Raw genomic sequence first — 14174 nt, 5'->3', positions numbered from 1 at the left:
AAAGAGCCACCACACAACACAAGAAATTACCCACAGAGTAGACAGACGACATACAAGATGAGAGAAAATATTCCCAAACTATGCACCAGACCAAGTTCTAATATCCAGAATCTACCTTAAAGACCTTACACAAATCAATTAGCAAAACCACCCTAATAATTAATAGGCAATGGATATAAACACACACTTCTCAAAAGATGATGATGAGCAACCAACAAATTGAAAATATGCTCAACCTAATTATCAGAGAAATAGAAATCAAAAGCACAATGAGATATATCTCACGCTGGTCAGAATGGGGATAACGCAGTTAAAAAAAAAAAAAAAAGGACACTGGCGAGGCAGCAGAGAAAGAGGACACTGGTCCACTTTTGGTGAAAATGCAAAGTAGTTCAGACACCATGGAAAGCATTTCGGAGATGGCTCAAAGAACTTGAACCAGAACTACCATCTGACCCAGCAATCCCACCACTGGAGTATACACAGAGGAAAACAAATCCTGTTCTCCAAAACACATATGCACACAAATGGTCATGGCAGCAGTATTTACAATGGCAAACACATGAAATCAGCCTAGGTACCCGTCAACAGTGGATCAGAAAAGGAAAATGTGGTACATATATACCACAAAAAATTGGCCGGGCGCGGTGGCTCAAGCCTGTAATCCCAGCACTTTGGGAGGCCGAGACGGGCGGATCACGAGGTCAGGAGATCGAGACCATCCTGGCTAACACGGTGAAAACCCATCTCTACTAAAAAATACAAAAAACTAGCCCGGCGAAGTGGCGGGCGCCTGTAGTCCCAGCTACTCGGGAGGCTGAGGCAGGAGAATGGCGTAATCCCGGGAGGCAGAGCTTGCAGTGAGCTGAGATCCGGCCACTGCACTCCAGCCCGGGTGACAGAGCGAGACTTCGTCTCAAAAAAAAAAAAAAAAAAAAAAAGGAAAAAAGGAATAAACTAAGCTGAGAAAGACAAACATCACATTGTCTTACTCAGGAGGAAACCACAAAACTTTATTTCATACAACTAGTAAGCATAACTGTTCTTACCACGGGTTGGGGCTCAAAGGTGGGGCATGGTCAGAGATTGGAAACAGGTATAAAGTTACATATTCCATGAGAGGAATGAAGCCTATAGTTCTTTTCCACAGCAGCAGGGTGACTAGGTCTAACGTTATCAGAGTGTACTTTTCAAGAAAGCTAGAAAAGAGGATTCTGAATGTCTTCACCTCAAAGGAATAGTAACTCTATGAGGAAAGAGAGATGCTAAATACCCTGATTTCATCATTACACAACGTACACACGGACCAAAGTGTCTCATTCTACCCTCTGGTAGTACACCTTTACCACAGGGTAAATTTTTGTAAAGAAATGTAAGGGAACAGGCTGAGCATGGTGGCTCACGCCTGCAATCCCAGCACTTTCAGAGGCTGAGGCAGGTGCATAGCTTGCGTCCAAGATCAGCCTGGCCAACATGCTGAAACCCCATCTCTACTAAAAATACAAAAATTAGCTGGGCATGGTGGTGCTTGCCTGTAATCCCAGGTACTCGGGAGGCTAAGGCAGGAGTATCGCTTGAACCCAGGAGGCGGAGGTTGCAGTGAGCCAAGATTGCACCACTGCACTCCAGTCTGGGCAACAGAGTGAGACACTGTCTTAAAAAAAAAAAAAAAAAAAAAAAGATGACGTTCAAGTGATCAACCAACATGAAAAAATGCACAACCTCAGCGCAATGCAGCTCCCAAACACAGTGAGATATCATCTCACGTTGGTCACAATGGGCATTTTTTCAAAGTCAAAACAACATGCTGGCGAGGCAGCAAAGGAAAGGGAACGCTGCTACACTCTTGGTCAATGCGAAAACTAGCCCTCACTGCCCCTACCCCAGCTCGGCTCACTCCACCACTTCTTCACATAGGTTTTATTTCCGTTTCTTTGTTTTCAAGTGGAAATTCACAAAATTTATTACCCTTATTATCTGTCTATATTTTCCCTGTATAAGTGTCTACTTCTTTCATTTGGTTTAGATTGTGGTGGTGGTGGTTGTTGCCAATTTGCAAATGTTTCCTATGAATCCTAGATGATGCCTTTTCACAGGGTAACTGTAACTTCCTGGTCTGTTGCCTCTCTGACAAACATTCCACTAAATTTCTTCCTTCAGTGTTTATTAATACGTAGTAGTCAAACACTTTTGTGTAATTTTTTTTTGAGACGGAGTCTCGCTCTGTCACCCAGGTTGGAATGCAGTGGCATAATCTCATCTCACTTCAATCTCTGCCTCAAAAGTTCAACTGATTCTCCTGCCTCGGTCTCCAGAGTAGCTGGGACTACAGTCGCCCGCCACTGCGCCCAGCTAATTTTTTGTATTTTTAGTAGAGAAGGGGTTTCACCGTGTTAGCCAGATGGTCTCAATCTCCTGACCACGTGATCTGCCTGCCTCAGCCTCCCAAAATTTTTAAAGGTTATTTAAACATAAACTCCCACTTTTGGTTTAAAAACTATCACATACACACTTTTAGGATCTATTACTTTTTTCCTTAGGTTTGTAAAATTACTTTGTTTTCATAGCAGTTTCATGTGTAAAGAAAAAATTGAGCAGTAAGTATAGAGTTCACACACATTTCCTTTTATCCTATCCTTCCAGAGCCTCCTGTTTTAACATCTTGCATCTATGTTGTACATTGGATAAAATTGTATAATTCAGTATTGATAGATGAACGCTAATACTTTATCATTAACCATGGCTCCTCATTTATATCAGGGCTCACTCTCTGCACTGCACAGTCCTATGGGTTCTGCCTCCTGCTTAATGTCAAGGCGACACCATCAAAATTACACACTGAACAGATTCACTGCCCTAAAAATGTGCTTTGATCCAGCCAGCCATCCCTCCTTCTCCACTCTGGAACTCTTGATTTTTTTCCTATATCTCTAGTTTTACCTTTTCTATAGTGTTACATTGTTGGAATAATAAGAGTATGTGGCATTTTCACATTGCCTTTTTCATTCAGCAATATGTATTCAGGTTGCCTCCATTTTGTTTGGCTGGTTTTTTTGAGACAAGAGATTCGCTCTTGTTGCCCAGGCTGGAGTGCAGTGGCATGATCTTGGCTCACTGCAACCTCTGCCTCCGGGGTTCAAGCAATTCTCCTGCCTCAGCCTCCTGAGTAGTTGGGATTATAGGCACCTGCCATCACGCCTGGCTAATTTTTGTATTTTTAGTAGAGACGAGGTTTCACCACGTTGGCCAGGCTGGTCTTGAACCCCTGACCTCAGGTGATCCACCCACCTCAGCCTCCTAAAGTGCTGGCATTACAGGCATGAGTTACCATGCCCGGTCTACCTGATTTATTTTTAATCACTAAATAATCATAGTGTAAGTACAGCAGTTTATTCGTTCATCCATTGAACAGCATTTTGACTGCTTCCAGGCTTTAGAAATTATAAATAAAGCTGCTATAAGCATTTATATGCAGGTTTGTGTGAACGCAGATTTCCAACTCATTGGGCTAAATAATGGGATTGCTAGGTGGTAATGAAAAAGTGTGCTTAGCTGTGTAAGATCTGCCGGTCTGTCTTCCAAAGTGGCTGACAACATTTTACATCCTCACCAGCCATGAATGAGAGTTACTCTATGGATGGTTTACCACTTGTTTGTTGAGACACAGTCACTCTGTCGCCCAGGCTGAAGTGCAGTGGTACCATCTCAGCTCACTGCAACCTCCGCCTCCTGGGTTCAAGTGATTCTCCTGCCTGAGCCTCCTGAGTAGCTGGGACTACAGATGCAAACCACAACACCTGGCTAATTTTTGTGTTTTTAGTAAAGATGGGGTTTTGTCACATTGGCCGGGCTGGTCGTGAACTCCTGGTTCAAGCAATCCACCCACCTCAGCTTCTCAAAGATTCTATGGCTAGTTTAGCACTATTACTAGTATAGCTCATGTGTTCAACAGAATTTCTTTACTTGAGCAAGTTAAAACTCAAATATTCTATAAAATTTTGATGAAATTATTAAGGATAGAGATAGCTACTTACCTGACTTCCCACCATTTCTCCTGCCCATCATGTCTGTGTAATTTTCTCTGACCTGGACAGCGGCTTTCTCATGTGCAAATGTATTCAATAAATTCCCAAGGTGTGTCAGGAACTGCAGAAGTTTTCAGATTAACCTAAATCGCCTTACATTCCTTTTCCAATTCCATGATTTTTGTATCATTACTTTTCTGATGTCCTACAAGAAACGATAAAGTAATTATAATTTACTAATTATACTTTGTAATAATTCAACTTTATTACAATTATAAGAAGAGAAATTGGTCTACCACCCACAGTTGAAAATGTCAGACTTCATTTTGAAGATCTGTTTCAGTTCAGAGTGAAAATCTGGTCCACTTTTCTGATCTTTTGTCTCTGGAACAAGCGATACAGAGAATCCAGAGGACTATCTCATGCCTCCCCATAGTCTCAGGCTGAGGAACAAAGTCAGAATCTTCTTGTATTTAAAATCACCCATGTGACAACTCCACCTGCATTCCCCAGTCCATGGTTAACGGCGGAGTTGGGGGAAAGCTTTTCCCTTCTTACAAAAAGATTGACACAACAACAGGCAAGTGTCATTAAATGGGGACAGCTTGGTAGGGGGGGTGATCAGTTTGAATCTAGTCTCCAGAGAAGTCCCGTCTATGACCGCATCTAGGCCTAGTGCGCACACAAAGATCCCCTGACGGGACGCTGCATGGTAACAGGCTTCCAAATCACAAGAGCCAGGCTGCTAGAACCACGAGTACAGTGTCCTGCAAGGGACTCAAAACATTGTCAAAACTACTGAGGAGGATCAAGTAAATGACATCATATCTCTAACCAAAGTTCCCCAGCACATCTGAGGGTCCAGGACTTCTCTGAGAGGCAACATAACCCCATCACCACGTGGTCAGTAGCAATCCCAGCCCAACAGGCTGTGTCCGAAAGGAGGGAGTGCCTCCCCTCCCCAGCTCAGCTGGTCCACGCTTCCAAATATCCATATTCAGGAATGAAAATTGTCCTCAACGGGCTCCATCTGCAAATGCAAACAGCACTCTGTCCTATAGTGTTGGCACCAATTGGGCTTTATTGGGACATTTCCAAGAATAGCAAGGCTCATGGCTCTTCTGCCTCTCATAAACCTCATAAGGAGAAGAGATGGGCTGGGCCAGGGCAGCTGAGTAGTTTGGGGTTTGTACTCCAGGAGGAAAAACCCTCAGATTCTCTATATTTTAATAAATTAAGCGGATGAGAAATCATGCAAGGAGAGCGGTTATATGGAGGAAGAATCTGTAGCTGCTCAGGGGAGATGCAGGACAAGACGGGAATCAATGTTCAGGGCACCTGGGGAACTCAGGGAAAGCTGATGTCATGGGAAGGGGAGCACGTGCAGTCACGACAAGCCCAAGTCAGTTAACTTTGAGAGGGGCTTTGGAGTCACCCACAGATTACCCCTTTTGACTCTCACAGTTATCTGAAGCCAGTACAAAGACTCTATTCTGTCCTGGGTATGGAAAAGAGGGAAAATGAAGGAGCTTTTCTGCAGAGAAGGCAGAGGAGGGGAGGCCAGGCCAGGGTGTCCACAGAGTCACTTCCTGGAACCTCAGAGTGGACACAGCTCCCCTACAGATCCACGATCCTCCATCGAAACATTTGTGGGATGGATCTTCTTCATATGAGAATGTCCCTCATCCCCGAGAGTCCCTAGACTCACTGAAGTCTCAGCGTGAGCAGCAGATGACCTCGGGATGCAGGAGTGGGATGTCTGTTACAGAACCTGACTCTGAAGGGGAGCACGCGATGCACGAGTGGGACGTCTGTTACAGAACCTGACTCTGAGGAGTAGCACGCCTGAGTCTGGCTGTCCTGCACACAGGGAGGTCACAGACACAGTCACATCTCACTATGGAGAAGACCCTGTTTGCCCAAAATCCCTGGAGCCACACAGATTTGCTTCCTCTGGGCCTCAAGAGGGTAGAACAACTCCCAGGAAGAAGTTGAAATGAGCAGTTGTAGGGAAAGTGACTTCAGTCTGGAAGGTGCTCAGTGGAGCGGGCCTGGGGTTTGCTGGACCCAGCCACGGAACAGAAGCTCTCAGATCACACACGTCTCTGAGTCAGGCCTAGGCCCAAGGCTAGGCATGGGAGGAGTCACCACCTCCTTTCTCCTCCATCAGCTCCCTGGAGGGATGCTGAATCCTGAGAGCTGATTGATGACACTGTAAACATAACTGGGGAAAAGGGTGTTAGCAAAGAATCAAATTAACATTTTAGCTAAGAAAAAGCAAAAAGATGTTTACATTTACAGATCCTAGGAAAGTAGGCTTAACTGAAGAAGTGAAAGCAGAAATCACCCCTGAGCTACACTTCGTCCCGGGCAGGGCAGTGATGACTGTACCAGGCATGGAGAACGCAGAGGTGGTTTCACTCTCACTTCCGCCTAGGTCTGGAGCACTGTGTGTTACTGTTGCCATGATGTTTTACAAGATCAGCCTCATCCTCTGCCTTAAGCCCAGAAACGTGCAGAATCCCTGCATTGTCTGAGGCATCTGTGTATGCAGGGAAATGACTTGGGACCCTGGCTCCCTGGTCCTTACTTGATTTTGAGTAGTAGTATGAGAGAAACTGGAGAGGGCTCCCTGGCTTCTGCTAGTACCAAGACATGTGATAGGCACGAAAAAATGAAGCCACTGCTCAGAGTACAGGCGAGTCTGGCCGATGCTCCCAGAGATGCAGAGAGGGAGTGGCTGAGTCAGCACAGGCTGTGAGAAGAAACCTACAGACACACATGGATAAAGAAACAGGGGAAAATTCCAAGCTTAGAGGACATCCATACCAGGTGTGATTGATTCAGGCTAAGAAGCTGTCCCTGCAAATGTGAGCCCTGTCCCTACCTGAGAAGTGAGAGAAGCAGGAGGAAACAAGAAGCCCAGGCCATGCGCGGACACAGCCCTCCTGAGGTCCAGAGCTGGAGCAGGCCTCTCTTACTCCCTCCGCTGGCCTCATAGAGGAGGGGTTATGGTTACAGGCCTCTTATCCCCTCCCCAGGACTCATATAGGAGGGGTTATGATGCCAATGTGTCCCCCTCACTGCCCATCTCCTCCTCTAATGCATTTATTTAGGAGCTGGTGGCTGGTGGAGAGGGGACTCTGGCAGGCAGGACCTGGGAGGAGGCAGGTATTGGGACCACACCAAAAGAGGGCACAGCTGCTGAGTCTGCCTCAGTGGGTGCAGGCTCCATTGCCCAGCCCTGGGGAATTGGGGGTGGGGGTTGGCACAGCTGTGGGTTCACCCTGTGCAGTCTGTGAGGTAGACCCACAGTGCCCCCTGCTGCTCACTGGCCAGACTGGAGTCTCTTGGCGGAAATCACGTCAGTGGAGTCTCTTGAAAGCCTGTTCACTGTCAGTCCACAGCATCCATGGCCACATCCCTGCTCTGTCCCAAGGAAACTGATATTAATAGCCATTTCAACCAAAGGCTATCCAAAATACTACTTGAAAGAGACATCTGAAAAATGATGAACATCAAATGTGAGGAGACTGCAGAGAGGTGGGAACGCAGAGGGCCCTGGGAGCAAAGGCCTGGGAAGCTCCTTCCACAAGGACCAGGCGAGGAGGTGACTGTGACCTGGGTCTGAGTGCAGAGTGGGGTTCTGCTCATGAGCAGGTAATCGCACAATATTCTAACAAATTGTTTGGGATTCATGGGAAATTAGCGCAGTGTGCAATGCACTAAATAACGCTATGTTAAAGGGACGGAAAACCTTACAGGGTGACCACTGCAGGGCTCTGATGGTGTTGTGGGCGCTGGGCAGTAAGAGGAGTTAGAGAAAGATTCTCTTTCATGGGAAAGAGATTAAAATATACTAGTCCACATCTATGCCCATACCACCCCGAACACACCTGAACTTGTCTGAAACATACTTGGGCAACTCTGGTGAAATATGAGTTACAATCAAACTCTTTCATGTGTAAACCTGGTAAGTTTGGACACATGTATACACCCTTAAAATAATCACTTCAACACAGACTATGAACATCTTTCACGTCCCAGTTTCTTTGTGATAAAATTATTGTAGAATCACAAAAACGGACTTAGGACTACCACAAGGACAAGTTAGTGGTGAGGGCATTTTACAGCATAGCTCATGCTGTTTCTCTGGTATTAGCTTTTGAAATGGACCACAAGATGCCAGAAGAACCCCTATATAGAAGGATAATGAAATCTATGGTATAAACCATCACTTTTAAGTCTAAGCTGCCTAAGAGAGCAGAACAGGCTCCGTCCAACTTGCTGATGATTTAGTGGAAACCACTTCACAGTGAAGGCCACCCAAGGTGGGGTGTCCCTCATGGTCCTGGGGACCTGAAGCATCATGCACAGGTGGCTATCACTGTTGATCAGTGGGTGATGCTCAGCCATGATCTGAGAGCAGGGCAGGTAGTAAAATCAAGCTGCCACATCTGTGTTGACAGGAGACTTTCATCTTCTACAACAAACACCCAACAAAGCGGCTTAAATCATCACATACCGGACCAAGGGCCTGCAAAGGAAAGACACAGAAATCCGAAGTTTTTAGATTATTTCCCTGTACCCCACAGAGAAGATTGCAGCATGACCTGAGGGCCACCAGGGGCCTTCCTATGATTTTTTGAGGCAACGGCTTGTGCAGAGGAAAAAAGACCAGGACAAAAGGAATCTGGTTCAAAGTGGGGACATCCTGGCCCCGCTACACACACATTCTTATTCTGTAGCAGATACAGCCACGGCTGGGTCCCAGCTGCTCTCATATTAATGCTGAAACTTCCAGGGAGTGAGACCTGCATGTACCTTCCCTCACTAAGGCAATGTCACCCCTTTCTTGACCCCCCAGTCATGCCTGAGCTCCAACTCAAGACAGAAGCAGCTGGAGGGAGGCCATTTAAGTCCATGAGAGTGGCAGAAACAACCAGGAGGGGGCCGGTGAGCACTAGAGCAAACCCAGAGTCCACAGGCGCTCTCTGCAGGATGTCTGGACACCCCTCAGCAGGAGCTTTTTCTCAGGCACCCTCTTCACTCTGGGACCCTCCCACCCCCATCTTTCTCCATCCTGCAAGTTCCCAGGGGTTGCAGGCAGTTGAAGTTCCTTAGAGTCCCTGGGAAAGGAATCTTGTCTAGAAGAAAACAGAGGAGACCACCCACTCCACCAGCAGACCAGGGGCACTCTGGCAGTTCTTGATGAAGGGAGGTCCAGCCACTGCATCAGGAGGAAGGAGGAATCCCATAGTTAGGAGGAATCATTAACAGATACGATAGTGAAAGGGGAATAGCAGTATTTCACCTTCATGTGTGACCTGAATTACAGGTGTCTTCTATTTTCTCATGTTGAGGAGAAATCATATATTTCTGCTACTTAGAAGATTTTTATCATGAATGTTGAATTTTGTCAAATGCTTTTTTGTATTGATTGATGCAATCACATGGTTGTTCTGCTTTAGCCTGGAAATGCAGTGGATTGCATTGATTGATGTCCACACTGAGCCATCTTTGCATCCCTGCAATAAACTGTTGGATCATGGTGTGCACTTCCCGTTGTCTACGACTGAAGCCCATTTGGTAATTTTTTCTTAGTAACATTTGTGTTTCTTAGTGACCTTTGGTTTGTTTTTCTACTAGGAGGCTGTTGGCACCAGGAGTACCTTGATTTGTGAAAAATTGTTTTGTTAACCATATTCAGTGTTTGAATCACAAACAAAGAATGCTTATTTATTTTTTCTTTTTCAATATTCTGTACTTTTCAATATACGAGTCTTTCATTTCTCTCAGATTTTAATATATGTTATTATTAATATTGTTTTTGTTTAAGGATGTTTGACAGTTCATTGCTAGTACATAAAATATAATTAATTTCTGCAGGTTGGTGTATTACCCATCCCACACTGAAGCACTTACATCAGAAGCAACTCTGAGTCACTCCTAGACTCTGAGTATGGCACGGCTAGAATAAACCTCTTTTTGTCTCTTTCAATGTCCCCATTAAGAACATTTTTAGATCCCTAATCAAACAATTTTTGTCTCTGAAAACATGATGGTAAACATATATTAGCAATCTAAAAGTCAAAAATAAAATAAAAAGTTGTACCATTTTGAGATCTACTGGCTTGAAGAAAATTAGATATGTTGGTTGAAAATGTAACAACGAAAGTTAAACCCTGACCTAGGCTTCATCAAAGCCACCACCAGGGTAAATGCACCAGACTAGGCAAGTGGAGAGGGGCTTTTTGCTCACTTCTCTATGAGTCTGGAGCACTGTGTAAGCATTAATGCTGTCATACCGTATCTTACAATGATGATCAGCCTTGTCCTCAGGCTGCAGCCCAGAGACGTGCAGAATCCTACTTGAGGCATCTTTGGATCCAGAGAAGTGGCCGGGGACCCCATAGCCCTGGTGCTTAACTGAGTCTGAGTAGTAGCTCAGGAGATACTGGAAATGATTCCCTGGCCTCTGCTGGTACCAAGATATACTTTTTACATTGACATTGATGTCACTACTCAGGGTGCAGGTGAGTCTGGCTGATGCTCCCGGGGATGCAGAGAGGGAGGGTGACTCAGTCAGCACAAGACTGGGAGAGAGAACCTGCAAACACAGACACACTTTGGTGATAGAGCACTTAAGAGTTAAACTCCTTGGGGTTCAAAGTCAGAGGGACTGACACAGGCTGGGAGCTGCCCTAGGTCCAGGAAAACTGGCTCATCTGTGCAGTGGAAGAGAAGCACATAGAGAAGATGTCCACACCATGGTGGGCACAGTTGACATGCCAGTCTCAGCTCTGTCACCTGAGGCTGCTTTTATCTTCTTCACTGGCCTGACAGAGGAGGGGCTGTTCCCACACATTTGTCTGTCTTCCTGGTGACCTCAGCCCCATCCCGAGAAGCAACTGCAGTCTGAGCTTGCTTCTTGGTATGGAAAGGACTAACGTGTAAGACTCAGAGTCAGCCCCATAGGAAGGACCAGGGAGGAAGCAGCTGCTGGGACCTTCCACAGTTCTGTGGGCAGGAGACGCTGCCCTGGGGAGTCTGGTGGGTGGCACAGCTGTGGGTTCCTTCTGTGCAGACCCTGAGACAGGCCCACAGCGCCCCCTGCTGCTCACTGGTTACACTGCAGTCTCTCAGTGGGAATCGTGAGTGGAGTCACCTGAGAGTCTGGTCCCCACAGGTCCACAGCATCCATGGGTCACACACTCACTCTGTCCTGAGTTACTGATATTAATAAAGAGCTTTTCTATAAGGACTTCTGAGTTACAAGAAGGGCATGTAAGGAATACGAGGACCACCCAATGTGAGGAGGCTGCAGTGAGGGGAGAATGCAGAAGGCTCTGGGAGCATAGGCCTGAGCAGCTCCTTTCACAGAAAATGGATTGGTTCATTATCTGGGGTTGTCAGAGATGTAAACAGGAGACAGGATGGATGAAACAGACGCTTTAGAGAGACATTTTTGGTTCCACTTTCAAGAAAGATCCTGAAGGCAGCAGAGCAGGTGAGGATGTGTCAGGAGAGCTGAGGGCTGGTCCCTGGGAGCTGGAGGAGGCTGAGGAGGAAGGACCTAAGGGGTGACTGTGGTCCTTGACACAAAGTGAGGCCTTGGATGAGGCTGATGGTTGCAGTTGGTTTGACTGGGTGGGTACTGTCTCACTTTGCTGTTGTGCAGGATGTGTGTGTGTGTGTGTGCGCGCGCACACACACACAATATGAAGGGAAGCAAGTTCATTTTGTGTGTCTGTTTTTTGGGTTTTTTTGCAAAATCAAGGTCTGTAGGACACAGACATATTTTAGTCCATTTTGTGCTGCTAAAACAAAGTCCCACAGACTGGGCAGTTTATAAAGAACAGCTATTTACTTGCTCACAGTTTTTTGAGGCTAGGAATTCCATGATCAAGGCACTGTTATCTGTTAAGAGTCTTCCTCCTGTATCCTCACATGGTGGACAGTGGAAGGGAAGCAAGAGAGAGCACACTCCCTCCAACCTCCAGCCCTTGTATAAGGGCCCTAGTCTCCGCTTTGAGGCCTCCACCCTCACGCTACATCACCTCTTAAAGGCCCACCTCTTAGTATTTTCACACTGGCAATTTTCAATCTACGCATTCTGGAAGGGAGACACTAAAACCATAGCAAGATACAAAGAGCAGCACAGGAGGTCAGGGTTCCTCGTGTCAGTCATTTGCCCCAGGGGGATGAGAGCCACCCTGCAGGATGCACCTAAGTCCTGGGGTGAAAGAGGAGAGAAGAGAGCAAGATTAGGAATAGACATGGGGAGATGCCCTGCTCACAGACAAAGAGCAGAAGCATCAAATCAATTAGAAATAATGAATGTCTCATTTATTTCTTCTTGCACTTATTCTATCATTCCAGTAATATATATTTATTAGTAAATTATTCTTCAAATTTGAGCTCCTGGTAAAAAAATTAAAGTTCGTATGGAACCAAAAAAAGAGAATGCATAGCTAAGACAATCCTAAGCAAAAAGAACAAAGCTGAAGACATCATGCTACCTGACTTCAAACTATACTACAAGGCTACAGTAACCAAAACAGCATGGTACTGGTACCAAAACAGATATATAGACCAATGGAACAGAACAGAGGTCTCAGAAATAACACCATACATCTACAACCATCTGATCTTTGACAAGCCTGACAAAAACAAGCAATGGGGAAAGGATTCCCTATTTAATAAATGGTGCTGGGAAAACTGGCTAGCCATATGTAGAAAGCTGAAATTGGATCCCTTCCTTACACCTTACACAAAAATTAATTCAAGATGTATTAAAGACTTTAATGTTAGACCTAAAACCATAAAAACCCTAGAAGAAAACCTAGACAATACCATTCAGGACATAGGTATGGGCAAAGACTTCATGACTAAAACACCAAAAGCCAAAATAGACAAATGGGAGTTAATTAAACTAAAGAGCATCTGCACAGCAAAAGAAACTACCATCAGAGTGCACAGGCAACCTACAGAATGGGAGAAAATTTTTGCAACCTACCCATCTGACAAAGGGCTAATATGCAGAATTTACAAAGAACTTAAACAAATTTACAAGAAAAAAAAACTCACCAAAAAGTGGGCAAAAGATATAAACAGACACTTCTCAAAAAAAGACATTTATGCAGCCAACAGACATGAAAAAATGCTCATCATCACTGGTCATTGGAGAAATACAAATCAAAACCACAGTGAGAGACCATCTCACGCCAGTTAGAATGGCGATCATTAAAAACTCAAGAAACAACAGATGCTGGAGAGGATGTGGAGAAATAGTAATGCTTTTACACTGTTGGTGGGAGCGTAAATTAGTTCAACCATTGTGGAAGACAGTGTGGCGATTCCTCAAGGATCTGGAACTAGAAATACCATTTGACCCAGCAATCCCATTACTGGGTATATACCCAATGGATTATAAATCATGCTACTATAAAGACACACGCACACGTATGTTTACTGCAGCACTATTCACAATAGCAAAGACTTGGAACCAACCCAAATGTTCATCATTGATAAACTGGATTAAGAAAATGTGGCACATATACACCATGGAATACTATGCAGCCATAAAAAAGGATGAGTTCATGTCCTTTGCAGGGACATGGATGAAGCAGGAAACCATCATTCTCAGCAAACTATCGCCAAGGACAGAAAAACAAACACCGCATGTTCTCACTCATAGATGGGAACTAAACAATAAGAACACTTGGACACAGGGTGAAGAACATCACACACCAGGGCCTTTCATGGGGTGGGGGTTTGTGGGAGGGATAGCATTAGAAGAAATATCTAATGTAAATGACAAGTTGGTGGGTGCAGCAAACCAACATGGCACATGTATACCTATGTAACAAACCTGCGCATTGTGCACATGTACCCTAGAACTTAAAAGTATAATAAAAAATAAAAAATAAAAAATTTGGGCTTCTGGTGTCAGTGGGTCAGTTTGGTTAATCAGGTTGTTTACTTAAAGTGCAATTTTTTTCTGCTTAGTCACACAGTTAATAAAAATGTCTGCTGTTATTTATAACTAAAATTCTGAATATCTTTAGTCTCACTAGTTTATATGAATTAAAGTTATGTAATTAGAGATGTGTAATTTTTTTTTTTTTTTTTTTTTTTTTTTTTTTT

The 14174-nt window shown here is 44.8% G+C and overlaps 1 pseudogene across 1 annotated transcript in view; it reads right to left on the bottom strand.

Annotated features, from left to right (window-relative positions):
- Nucleotides 1-14174, bottom strand: part of LOC112632423 — a 496008-nt pseudogene that overhangs the window by 419412 nt on the left and 62422 nt on the right. The gene's annotated exons all lie outside the window — the stretch shown is intronic.

Source organism: Theropithecus gelada, chromosome 10, assembly GCF_003255815.1.
Source record: "Theropithecus gelada isolate Dixy chromosome 10, Tgel_1.0, whole genome shotgun sequence".
Classification (NCBI taxonomy): Eukaryota; Metazoa; Chordata; class Mammalia; order Primates; family Cercopithecidae; genus Theropithecus; species Theropithecus gelada.
Note: the sequence above shows the minus strand (reverse complement) of the source record. Positions and strands in the feature narration are given on the sequence as shown.